The sequence below is a fragment of the Balaenoptera borealis genome (assembly GCF_965194805.1).
Source record: "Balaenoptera borealis genome assembly, chromosome: 5".
Lineage (NCBI taxonomy): Eukaryota > Metazoa > Chordata > Mammalia > Artiodactyla > Balaenopteridae > Balaenoptera > Balaenoptera borealis.
Genome location: NC_138862.1, coordinates 91,584,330 through 91,596,613, shown reverse-complemented (window position 1 = coordinate 91,596,613; position 12,284 = coordinate 91,584,330). Strand labels below are relative to the sequence as shown.

The following is a 12,284-nucleotide window of genomic DNA, read 5'->3' as shown; positions in this document are numbered from 1 at the left end:
TGTCTGATAGTAGATAATAGGCCAGAATTTTAAGATAGTCTTGAAAATATAATACACACTGATACTAATTTTTTGTAGGATAATTTGTCAGTATGTATTAAAGGCCTTAAAATAATCATTTTGACCCAATAATTCCATTTCAACAGTATATTCTAAAGGGGAAAAAAATCAGAGATGATGAACACAATGATTACCAATGATGTGAGAAAATATTTGAAATGATATATACATCCAGTTTAGCACTGAAAATTGTGCTACATTTGTACAGCTGAATACTATACAACAATTACAATGTAAAGAATATTTAATGATATGTGAAAATCCTCATAAGTCAAACAAATAAATTATAAAGAGGACATTTATAAGAATTATATAATAATGATTACATTTATTGTTACTTCTAAAAATAACATTGTTAGAAATATGGGTTAAATATTTTTCTAAGTGTTTTTTATGTATTTTCACATTAATCTTTACAATAACCATAGTGTTGAGGTACAGATTATTATCTTCAATTTATAGATAAGTATCACAAGTGCATGAGGAAGGAAATAAGATAGAGTATACTCTTTCCCCAAAAACAGCCCCAGTCTGGTAGAGGGGCAAAATGATGACATTTTAAATCAAGGGTACAGATTTGATCATGATATGAGACTAGGCATTCTAATTACTTACTTAAGACAAGTGATTCAAATTGCTTAGAGGACATTTTATTACCAATAATCAGAAGAACTCTTCCTCTAGTTGTTTGGGGAAGAATGTTCTTTTCCAGATGTTTTAAAAGGGAAGTGGGAAACAAAGCACAACAGACCCACTTACCCATGGAGGGTAAGTTCCAAGACTCCCAGTGGATGCCTGAAACCACAGTTAATACCAAACCCTACATATACTATGCTTTTTCCTATACATATATACTTATGATAGTGTTTAATTTATAATTAGGCATAGTAAGAGATGAACAACTATAACTAATAATAAAATAGAGCATATAACAATATACTATAATAAAAATTATGTGTGATACCACCAACGTCATTCTGATAATTTAGAGGGCTGCTTAGTGACTAATGGGCAGGGTAGGATATACATCATGGATGTGCTGGGCAAAGGGACGATTCACATCTTGGCTGGATGGAGTGGGACAGCCTGAGATGTCATCAGGCTACTCAGAACAGCCCATAATTTAAAACTTAGGAATAATATTTTTGCAATTTTCCATTCAGTGTACTTTGGACTGCACTTGACCACGAGCATCTGAAACCTCTAAAACTGAAACTATGGATAACAGGGAACTACTATAACACTGCTTTGAGTACATTATATGAATCCTGCTTGTTCAACCTAAGAGTGATACAGATGACTAAAATGTTGTTTGTGGTAGGGGCCAATTATCTAAATTGGGTTGATGGGATTATGGATTTCTATTTCTTTATATTTTCTAAATTCCTAATGATTTTGTATATATTTTGTAAGGAAAAAAAGTCTAAAAATTCATGTTAAGATAAGGCATTTAAATTTTTTTCTAACAGTGTTTATAGGCCAAATACTCAAAATCCCTACCAGTAGATAATGGGTTAAAACATAGCCAGTTTCTTTTTATTTGACTGCTCCAGAGAATATTTACATTATGAAACCATTTGGCAAGGTCCACAAAGTACTGAAATAGTGGTTTATCTAGAGTAGGACACAGTTATTAAAACCCTGGTATATTTTCCCTGATCATCTTCCTTACAGGCCTATGAAGAGATTTAACAAAGAGGTCTGTGCAGAATTCCCCTTTAGACAGAGCCTTGCCACAAACTTGGCATTATCTTCTAGCCAGAGAAGAGAAAGCACTCTTTCTTTAACCTTTTAGATTCTATTCTAGGCATCTCTGTTTTCTGTAGATTGTCCCAGAGATTATGGAATCACTGATTCCATATCTGTTAATATATATTCACATTGTAAAGAAAAAAGAAAGCATGGTGTAGACAAGGTTATATAGCATGATTATAGCTGAACTTGCTTCACCTGTCCATCAAATATATTCTGAGGCTGAAATTGGAAAATGAGGTCATAGAATAATACAGCTGGGTTGAAAAAAAGGCAGAGGACCAATTGACTTCTATGTGAATTACAACTGTTACTCATGATTCCAAATGAGCATCTGGACTGGGAACATGGGGCTGAATGAGTAGAGAAAAGTTAATCGTATTTTAACTGTGCAGTAGTAACTAAATCATAGTTTAAAAAATGAATCTGGGAGGGAATCTCTGCATCTGAGATAAAGAGGGCAAAGGGGAAGCAAAATTGTGATATTACCTCCTAAAGAGAGTAGAAAAATAATCTGCAGTCAAGAAGGAGGAGATCTCATTAGTTTTATCATAAATGGTATGTATGTGTTAATTTAGTCACTAGGAAGGGATTGATGAAGTAATCCCCACATTTGTAGCAGGAGCTGTAAAAGGCAGATGGCTTCTAGCTCTAAGCCTTGATGTCCACACTTTGTTGCAGGAAAGGGCCAAGTCCTTCAGACCTAGCTTGTGCTAGTTTCCTTAAGCTTAAACCTTAGAGGAAAGGCTTTAGGTTTCTATGAGCTTTGTATTTATAGCAGTTTATTTTATAGGAGAGTGCTTTCATTCCTTAAGCTTTAAGACAAAATAGTCTTTTATCTGTCATGTTGGATTTACTTAGATTTGTCTCAGTGACAATCTGAGACATAATAAAGCAGATCCAAAAACCCTTGCAAATTCCCAAATTGCTAAATAGCTCTCTAGTACGAAATTTATTTTATGAAAGGCAATAAAAGCATTTGGCTTTCTTTTAGAGTCATTTTCACAAAAAGCAGTAATAAAAAAAAAATTACTGTGTACGCCATGGCAGCTAGAAATTGAGTAAATCCCACTGAAATGTGGAAGATGGGGCATTATCTGGGTCCACACCACATATAAGCCCCAAGTCTTGTAAGAGACAAATTTGCATATAGTAAAATTACAAATGAATAAATATCTTATGCCTTTTGTGCATGGTAAAGTTACACATGAAAATTAATAAATGCTGTTAAGAATTTTTCATAAATGAAGTAACATACAGTACATTCCTAGTACTCACAGCTAGATAGTAAGATACTAGCAAATATTAGCTGTTTTTTGCATTTTCTTATATATCTTTTTATCCCTGTAACCACAATTTTAATGATTTGGTAATCCAATTGATTTTGTAGCTTCCTACAAATGAAACAGTTTTCTATCTATTCATCAGATAAGATTTGTATTTTAATACCAATTTTTCATTGTTTGGCCAGTGTATGACTTAACCAACTACCACTCAAGTCCATAAAGCATGCTTAAACACGAAGTCATTTGGAAGAGCCTGGAGGGAAATGAGAGGTAGAAAACAATTGTTATGTATTGATATTTTCAAATATTCAGTAGATTGTTTCCAACAGATTAGGAAAAAAGTAAACTTCATACTATTTGAATTTCAAACCCAATTTCATCTACAAAACAAGTAAATTTAAAACACTGAGTTGGGGGTTTAGTGAGGAAATCTCTATATTTGGTGATTTATCAATCAGTACTCAACAAGTGGGCAATAGGAAGATCAGTAAGAAATTCTCTAGTTTAGGTAAAGTAAATGCTGAGAAATACTATATTTTGAAACCTTACCTCACATAAGGCATTGACATGCTTTTCATATTTGCTGAACTACACTCTGTTTCATTTGCTCCACTCTCCTTTTTTTTCTGATGACAATTATTTAATCCTTATGATAACTGCATTCAAAAGAATTATTTTTTTTTAATTTCAGTTAAGAGAGAGCAGCATTACTCTACTACATGTGGTAGAAGCTTAAGATGGTAGATCTAAAATTTAATTTTCATTTCCCCAAATTAACATATGATGTATTCAGCTAATAATTAGCATCAAAAATATGTGATATGAGAACCTTCAAGATGGTGGAGGAGTAAGGCATGGAGATCACCTTCCTTCCCACAAATACATCAAAAATACATCTACATGTGGAACAACTCCTTCAGAAAACCTACTGAAGGCTGGCAGAAGACCTCACAATTCCCCAAAGGCAAGAAACTCTCCATGTACCTGGGTAGGGCAAAAGAAAAAAGAAAAAACAGACAAAAGAATAAAGATGGGACCTGCACCTCTGGGAGGGAGCTGTGAAGGAGAAAAAGTTTCCACACACTAGGAAGCCACTTCACTGGCAGAGACGGGGGGTGGACGGGGGGGAAGGTTCAGAGCCACAGAGGAGAGTGCAGCAACAGGGGTGCAGAGGGCAAAGAGAGAGATTCCCGCACAGAGGATTGGTGCCAACCAACACTCACCAGCCCGGGAGGCTTATCTGCTCACCCACCGGGGCGGGCGGGGGCTGGGAGCTGAGGTTCGGGTTTCGGAGGTCAGACCCCAGGGAGAGGACTGGGGTTGGTGGCGTGAACACAGCCTGAAGGGGGATAGTGCACCACAGCTAACGGGGAGAGAGTCCGGGAAAAAGACTGGAACTGCCTAAGAGGCAAGAGACCATTGTTTCGAGGTGCGGGAGGAGAGGAGATTCAGAGCACCACCTAAACGAGCTTCAGAGATAGGCGTGAGCCGTTGTTATTAGTGTGGACATGAGAGACGGGAATGAAACACTAAGGCTGCTGCTGCAGCCACCAAGAATCCCGTGTGAAAGCACAGGTCACTATCCACACCTCCCTGCCTGGGAGCCTGTGCAGCCTGCCACTTCCAGGGTTCCGTGATCCATGGACAATTTCCCCGGAAGAACACACAGCATGCCTCAAGCTGTTGCAAAGTCACACTGGCCTCTGTCACCGCAGGCTGGCCCCGCATTCTGTACCCCTCCCTCCCACCGGCCTGAGTGAGCCAGAGCCCCCTAATCAGCCACTCCTTTAACTCCCTCCTGTCTGGGCGAAGAACACATGCCAGAGGGCTACCTACATGCAGAGGTGGGGCCAAATCCAAAGCTGAACCCCAGGAGCTGTGCAAACAAAGAAGAGAAAGGGAAATCTCTCCCAGCAGCCTCAGAAACAGCAGATTAAATCCCCACAATCAACTTGAAGTACGCTGCATCTGTGGAATACCTGAATTGACAACGAACTATCCCAAAATTGAGGTGGTGGACTTTGGGAGCAAATGTAGACTTGGTGTTTTCTGTATGCAGCTGACTAGTTTCTGATTTTTATGTTTATCTCAGTATAGTTTTTAGCGCTTGTTATCATTGGTGGATTTATTTATTGGTTTGCTTGCTCTTTTTTAAAAATTTTTTAAATTACATATTGTATTTTTTATTTTAATAATTTTCTTTAATTTTGTATTTTAATAACTTTGTTTTATTTTATTTATTTATTTATTTTTCTTTCTTTTTTTTCTCCCTTTTATTCTGAGCCGTGTGGCTAACAGGGTCTTGGTGCTCTGGCCAGGTGCCAGGCCTGAGCCTCTGAGGTAGGAGAGACAAGTTCAGGACATTGGACCACTAGAGACATCCCAACCCCACATAATAGAAATTGGCGAGAGCTCTCCCAGAGATCTCCATCTCAACGCTAAGACCCAGCTCCACTCAACAACCAGCAAGCTACAGTGCTGGACACCCCATGCAAAACACTTAGCAAGACAGGAACACAAACCCACCCACTAGTAGACAGGCTGACTAAAATCATAACAAACTCACAGACACCCCAAAACACAGCACTGAACATGGTCCTGCCCACCAGAAAGACATGATCCAGCCTCATCCACCAGAACAAAGACACCAGTCCCCTCCACCGGGAAGCCTCCACAACCCACTAAACAACCTTACCCACTGGGGCAAACACCAAAAACAATGGGAACTACAAACCTGCAGCCTGCAAAAAAGGAGACCCCACACAGTAAGTTAAGCAAAATGAGAAAACACAGAAATACGCAGCAGATGAAGGAGGAAGGTAAAAATCCACCTGACCAAACAAATGAAGAGGAAATAGGCAGTCTACCTGAAAAAGAATACAGAGTAATGATAGTAAAGATGATCCAAAATCTTGGAAATAGAATAGAGAAAATACAAGAAACTTTTAACAAGGACCTAGAAGAAGTAAAGAGCAAACAAACAATAATGAACACCACAATAAATGAAATTGAAAATTCTCTGGAAGGAATCAATAGCAGAATAACTGAGGCAGAAGAACAGATAAGTGACCTGGAAGATTAAAAAGTGGAAATAACTACCACAGATCAGAATAAAGAAAAAAGAATGAAAAGAATTGAGGACATTCTCCGAGATTTCACGGACAACATTAAACACACTGACATTCGAATTATAGGGGTCCCAGAAGAAGAAGAGAAAAATAAAGACACCGAGAAAATATTTGAAGAGATTATAGTTGAAAACTTCCCTAACATGGGAAAGGAAATAGCCACCCAAGTGCAGGATGCACAGAGAGTCCCAAACAGGATAAATCCAAGGAGAAACATGCCAAGATACATATTAATCAAACTATCAAAAATTAAATACAAAGAAAAAATTTTAAAAGCAGCAAGGGAAACACAACAAATAACATACAAGGGAATCCCCATAAGGTTAACAGCTGAAAATTCAGAGAAACTCTGCAAAGCAGAAGGGAGTGGCAGGACATATGTAAAGTGATGAAAGGGAAAAACCAACAACCAAGATTACTCTACCCAGCAAGGATCTCATTCAGATTCGACAGAGAAATTAAAACCTTTACAGAAAAGCAAAAGCTAAGAGAATTTAGCACCACCAAACCAGCTTTACAACAAATGCTAAAGGAACTTCTCTAGGCAGGAAACACAAGACAAGGAAAAGACCTACAATAACAAACCCAAAACAATTAAGAAAATGGTAATAGGAACATACATACTGATAACTACCTTAAATGTAAGTGGTTTAAATGCTCCCACCAAAAGACAGACTGGCTGAATGGATACAAAAACAAGACCCATATATACGCTGTCTACAAGAGACCCACTTCAGACCTAGGGACACACACAGACTGAAAGTGAGCAGATGGAAAAAGATATTCCATGCAAATGGAAATCAAAAGAAAGCTGGAGGAGCAATTCTCATATTAGACAGAATAGAATTTAAAATAAAGACTATTACAGGAAACAAAGAAGGACACTACATAATGATCAAGGGATCAATCCAAGAAGAAGATATAGCAATTGTAAATATTTCTGCACCCAACATAGGAGCACCTCAATACATAAGGCAAATGCTAACAGCCATAAAAGGGGAAATAGACAGAAATGCAATAATAGTAGGGGACTTTAACACACCACTTTCACCAATGGACAGATCAATCAAAGTGAAAATAAACAAGGAAACACAAGCTTTAAGTGACACATTAAACAAGATGGACTTAATTGATATTTATGGGCATTCCATCCAAAAACAACAGAATACACTTTCTTCTCAAGTGCTCATGGAACATTCTCCAGGATAGATCATATCTTGCATCACAAATCAAGCCTTGGTAAATTTAACAAACTTGAAATCATATCAAGTATCTTTTCCAACCACAATGCTATGAGACTAGATAGCAATTAGAGGAAAAAAACTGTAAAAAATACAAACACATGGAGGCAAAACAATAGGCTACTAAATAACCAATAGATCACTGAAGAAATCAAAGAGGAAATCAAAAAATACCTAGAAACAAATGACAATGAAAAAACGACCACCCAAAACCTATGGGATGTACCAAAGCAGTTCTAAGAGGGAAGTTTATAGCAATACAATCCTACCTCAAGAAACAAGAAAACTCTCAAATAAACAACCTAACTTTACACCTGAAGCAATTAGAGAGAGAAGAACAAAATAACCCCAAAGTTAGCAGAAGGAACGAAATCATAAAGATCAGATCAGAAATAAATGAAAAAGAACTGAAGGAAACGATAGCAAAGATCAACAAAACTAAAAGCTGGTTCCTTGAGAAGATAAACAAAATTGATAAACCATTAGCCAGACTCATCAAGAAAAAAAGGGAGAAAATTTAAATCAACAGAATTAGTAATGAAAAGGGAGAAGTAACAACTGATACTGCAGAAATGTAAAGGATCATGAGATTACTACAAGCAACTCTATGCCAATAAAATGGACAACCTGGAAGAAATGGATCAATTCTTAGGAAAGCACAACCTTCTGAGACTGAACCAGGGAGAAATAGAAAATGTAAACACACCAATCACAAGCACTGAAATTGAAAGTGTGATTAAAAATCTTCCAACAAACAAAAGCCCACAGCCAGTTGGCTTCACAGGTGAATTCTATCAAACATTCAGAGAAGAGCTAACATCTATCCTTCTCAAACTCTTCCAAAATATAGCAGGGGGAAGAACACTCCCAAACTCATTCTACGAGGTCACCATCATCCTGATACCAAAACCAGGCAAACATGTCAAAAACAAAAGAAAACTGCAGGCCAGTATTTCTGATGAACAAAGATGCAAAAATCCTCAACAAAATACTAGCAAAGGGAATCCAACAACACATTAAAAGGATCATACACCATGATCAAGTGGGGTTTATCCCAAGAATGCAAGGATTCTTCAATATATGCAATTCAATCAATGTGAAACGCCATATTAACAAGTTGAAGAAGGAAAACCATATGATCATCTCAATAGATGCAGAAAAAGCTTTTGACAAAATTCAACACCATTTATGATAAAAACCCTCCAGAAAGTAGGCATAGAGGGAACGTACCTCAACATAATAGAGACCATATATGACAAACCCACAGCCAACATCGTTCTCAATGGTGAAAAACTGAAACCATTTCCACTAAGATCAGGAACAAGACAAGGTTGCCCACTCTCACCACTATTATTCAACATAGTTTTGGAAGTTTTAGCCACAGCAATCAGAGAAGAAATAAAAATAAAAGGAATCCAAATAGGAAAGAAGCAGTAAAACTGTCACTGTTTGCAGATGACATGATACTATACATAGAGAATCTTAAAGATGCTACCAGAAAACTACTAGAGCTAATGAATGAGTTTGGTAAAGTAGCAAGATAAAAATTAATGCACAGAAATCTCTTGTATTCCTATACACTAATGATGAAAGATCTGAAAGAGAAGTTAAGGAAATACTCCCATTTACCATGTTAAGGAAAAGAATAAAATACCTAGGAATAAACCTATCTAAGGAGACAAAAGACCTGTATGCAGAAAACTATAAGACACTGATGAAAGAAATTAAAGATGATACAGACAGATGGAGAGATATACCCTGTTCCTGGATTGGAAGAATCAACATTGTGAAAATGACTATACTACCCAAAGCAATGTACAGATTCGATGCAATCCCTATCAAACTACCAATGGCATTTTTCACGGAAGTCGAACAAAAATTTTCACAATATGTATGGAAACACAAAAGACCCCAAATTGCCAAAGCAATCTTGAGAAAGAAAAATGGAGCTGGAGGAATCAGGCTCCCTGACTTCAGACTATACCACAAAGCTACAGTAATCAAGATAGTATGGTACTGGCACAAAAACAGAAATATAGATCAATGTAACAGGATAGAAAGTCCAGAGATAAACCCACACACGTATGTTCACCTTATCTTTGACAAAGGAGGCAAGAGTATACAATGGAGAAAAGACAGTCTCTTCAATAAGTGGTGCTGGGAAACTGGACAGCTACATGTAAAAGCATGAAATTAGAACACTCCCTAACACCATACACAAAAATAAACTCAAAATGGATTAAAGACCTAAATGCAAGGCCCGGGACTGTAAAACTCTTAGAGGAAAACATAGGCAGAACACTCTATGACATAAATCACAACAAGATTCTTTTTGACCCACCTCCTACAGAAATGGAAATAAAAACAAAAATAAACAAATGAGACCTAATGAAACTTAAAAGCTGTCGCACTGCAAAGGAAACCATAAACAAGACGAAAAGACAACCCTCAGATTGGGAGGAAATATTTGCAAATGAAACAACTGACAAAGGATTAACCTCCAAAATATACAAGCAGCTCATGCAGCATCAGAAAAACAAACAACCCTATAGAAAAATGGGCACAAGACCTAAACAGACATTTCTCCAAAGAATATATACAGATTTCCAACAAACACATGAAAGAATGCTCAACATCACTAATCATTAGAGAAAGGCAAATCAAAACCACAGTGAGGTAGCACCTCACACCGGTCAGAATGGCCATCATCAAAAAATCTACAAACAATAAATGCTGGAGAGGGTGTGGAGAAAAGGGAACCCTCTTGCACTGTTGGTAGGAATGTAAATTGATACAGCCACTCTGGAGAGCATTATGGAGGTTCCTTACAAAACTAACAATAGAAGTACCATATGACCCAGCAATCCCACACTGAGCATATATCCTGAGAAAACTATAATTCAAAAAAAGTCATGTACCACAATGTTCATTGCAGCAGTATTTACAATAGCCAGGACATGGAAGCAACCTAAGTGTCCATCGACTGATGAATGATTAAAGAAGATGTGGCACATGTATACGATGGAATATTGCTCAGCCATAAAAAGAAATGAAATTGTGTTATTTGTAGTGATGTGCATGGATGTAGAATCTGTCATACAGAGTGAAGTAAGTCAGAAAGAGAAAAACAAATACCATATGCTAACACAAGTATATGTAATCTAAAAAAAAAATTAGTTCTGAAGAACCTAGGGTCAGGAAAGGAGTAAAGACGCAGACGTAGAGAATGGTCTTGAGGACACCGGGAGGGGGAAGGTTATTCTGGGACGAAGTGAGAGAGTAGCATTGACATATATACACTATCAAATGTAAAATAGTTAGCTAATGGGAAGCAGCAGCATAGCACAGGGAGATCAGCTTGGTGCTTTGTGACCACCTAGAGGGGTGGGATAGGGAGAGTGTGAGGGAGACGCAAGAGGTAGGAGATACGGGGATATATATATATACATATAGTTGATTCACTTTGTTATACAGCTGAAACTAACACAACACTGTAAAGCAATTATACTCCTACAAAGATGTTAAAAAAGAATGTGGTACCAGTACAATAGTATAACAATGTGCATAAAAAAGGAACTCAGTATTTTTTGAATATAAGATATTCATGGTGTGTGTGTGTGGTGTATGTATGTGCACATTGGTACAGACTTATGTGTCATGTGACATGCTGGGAAAGTAAGAAAGAAGAGAAAGACTCCTTCCTTATTGAAACTTTTGATGCATTATCATTTTCCCTGGTATTGATGAAGCTAGCAGATCTATTTACATGATAGTCTGTGAATATTTCAGATGAAAAAAAAACATTTAATTCAGTGTCATTGCATGATTTGGGGGGTATAGTTTTGTATGTGGAGGCAAAGTTGCTTCTTTTTTAAGACACTTTTGGAAGGCATTTTATGAACCAAAAGAAGTGAACACTATCTTGATACTTAGAAAGGGTATGCTTGTTCACTGGCTGATTTAATGAGGCACTTCCTACCCTGTTGTCAGAAGTAATTACAAAAGACCAGTGCTCCGTATTTTGTAATTGTACGAGTCCAGAGCTGCTACACTGCTCACAGAAAACATGGTCAGGACTAGAACACAAAATCAGAAAAAAATGGTTTAATGTATTTAAAAGCCAAATCTGCTATTATTTTTTTTTAATCAGAATGTTTTCCATTTTCCACTGACTGTCTTTAGTTATTTTTCTAAATGTTTTAAACCAAATATTACCATATCTACAAAAGGTAATTTTTGTTGAAATACAACTTCAATCATAAGTTATAATAGAAAAACTTTAGACTGAGTGTTATTCTGCCATTTAGCAGTCAGACTTTAAGAAAGTGCATTTAGAACGAGGATAACTAATCCTGAATACTTCCGATCGTATACCTAAAATTAAAGTATTTTTCATGGCTTAAAACCAAATTAAGGTATGTCTACAAATCTTCAGTCTGTTGTGAATGATTCCCATAATTAAGAAGTCATGCCTGTATTTTACCTTCATGATAATATAATTACTTTTATTGACTGACCATTTGAATATTGGGAAATCATAACTAGTTACATCATTCATTAGAGGCCTTGATTTTTGCATTATCTTATTGTAGTATGTTAAGCGTAAATCATCCCCATGCATTCATGAAAGTTTGGTAGTATAAGAAAAGGTGCTAAGCATTTTGTTTGTCTTAAATATTATAATATAAACTAAGAAAAGCAAGAAATCAAGAAAGAAGTCAGACAGAAAGGGAGGAGGGAAGGAAGGATAGAAGGAAAGAAAGAAAACAGCACTTAATTCTCCCCTAGTTCATGCCCTAAAATTACATTTCAGAAAT

General features: G+C 36.8%; 1 protein-coding gene across 4 annotated transcripts in view; it reads left to right on the top strand.

The window, feature by feature from the left end:
- NAALADL2 (N-acetylated alpha-linked acidic dipeptidase like 2) overlaps positions 1–12,284 on the top strand; it is a 1,512,458-nt gene that overhangs the window by 855,191 nt on the left and 644,983 nt on the right. The gene's annotated exons all lie outside the window — the stretch shown is intronic.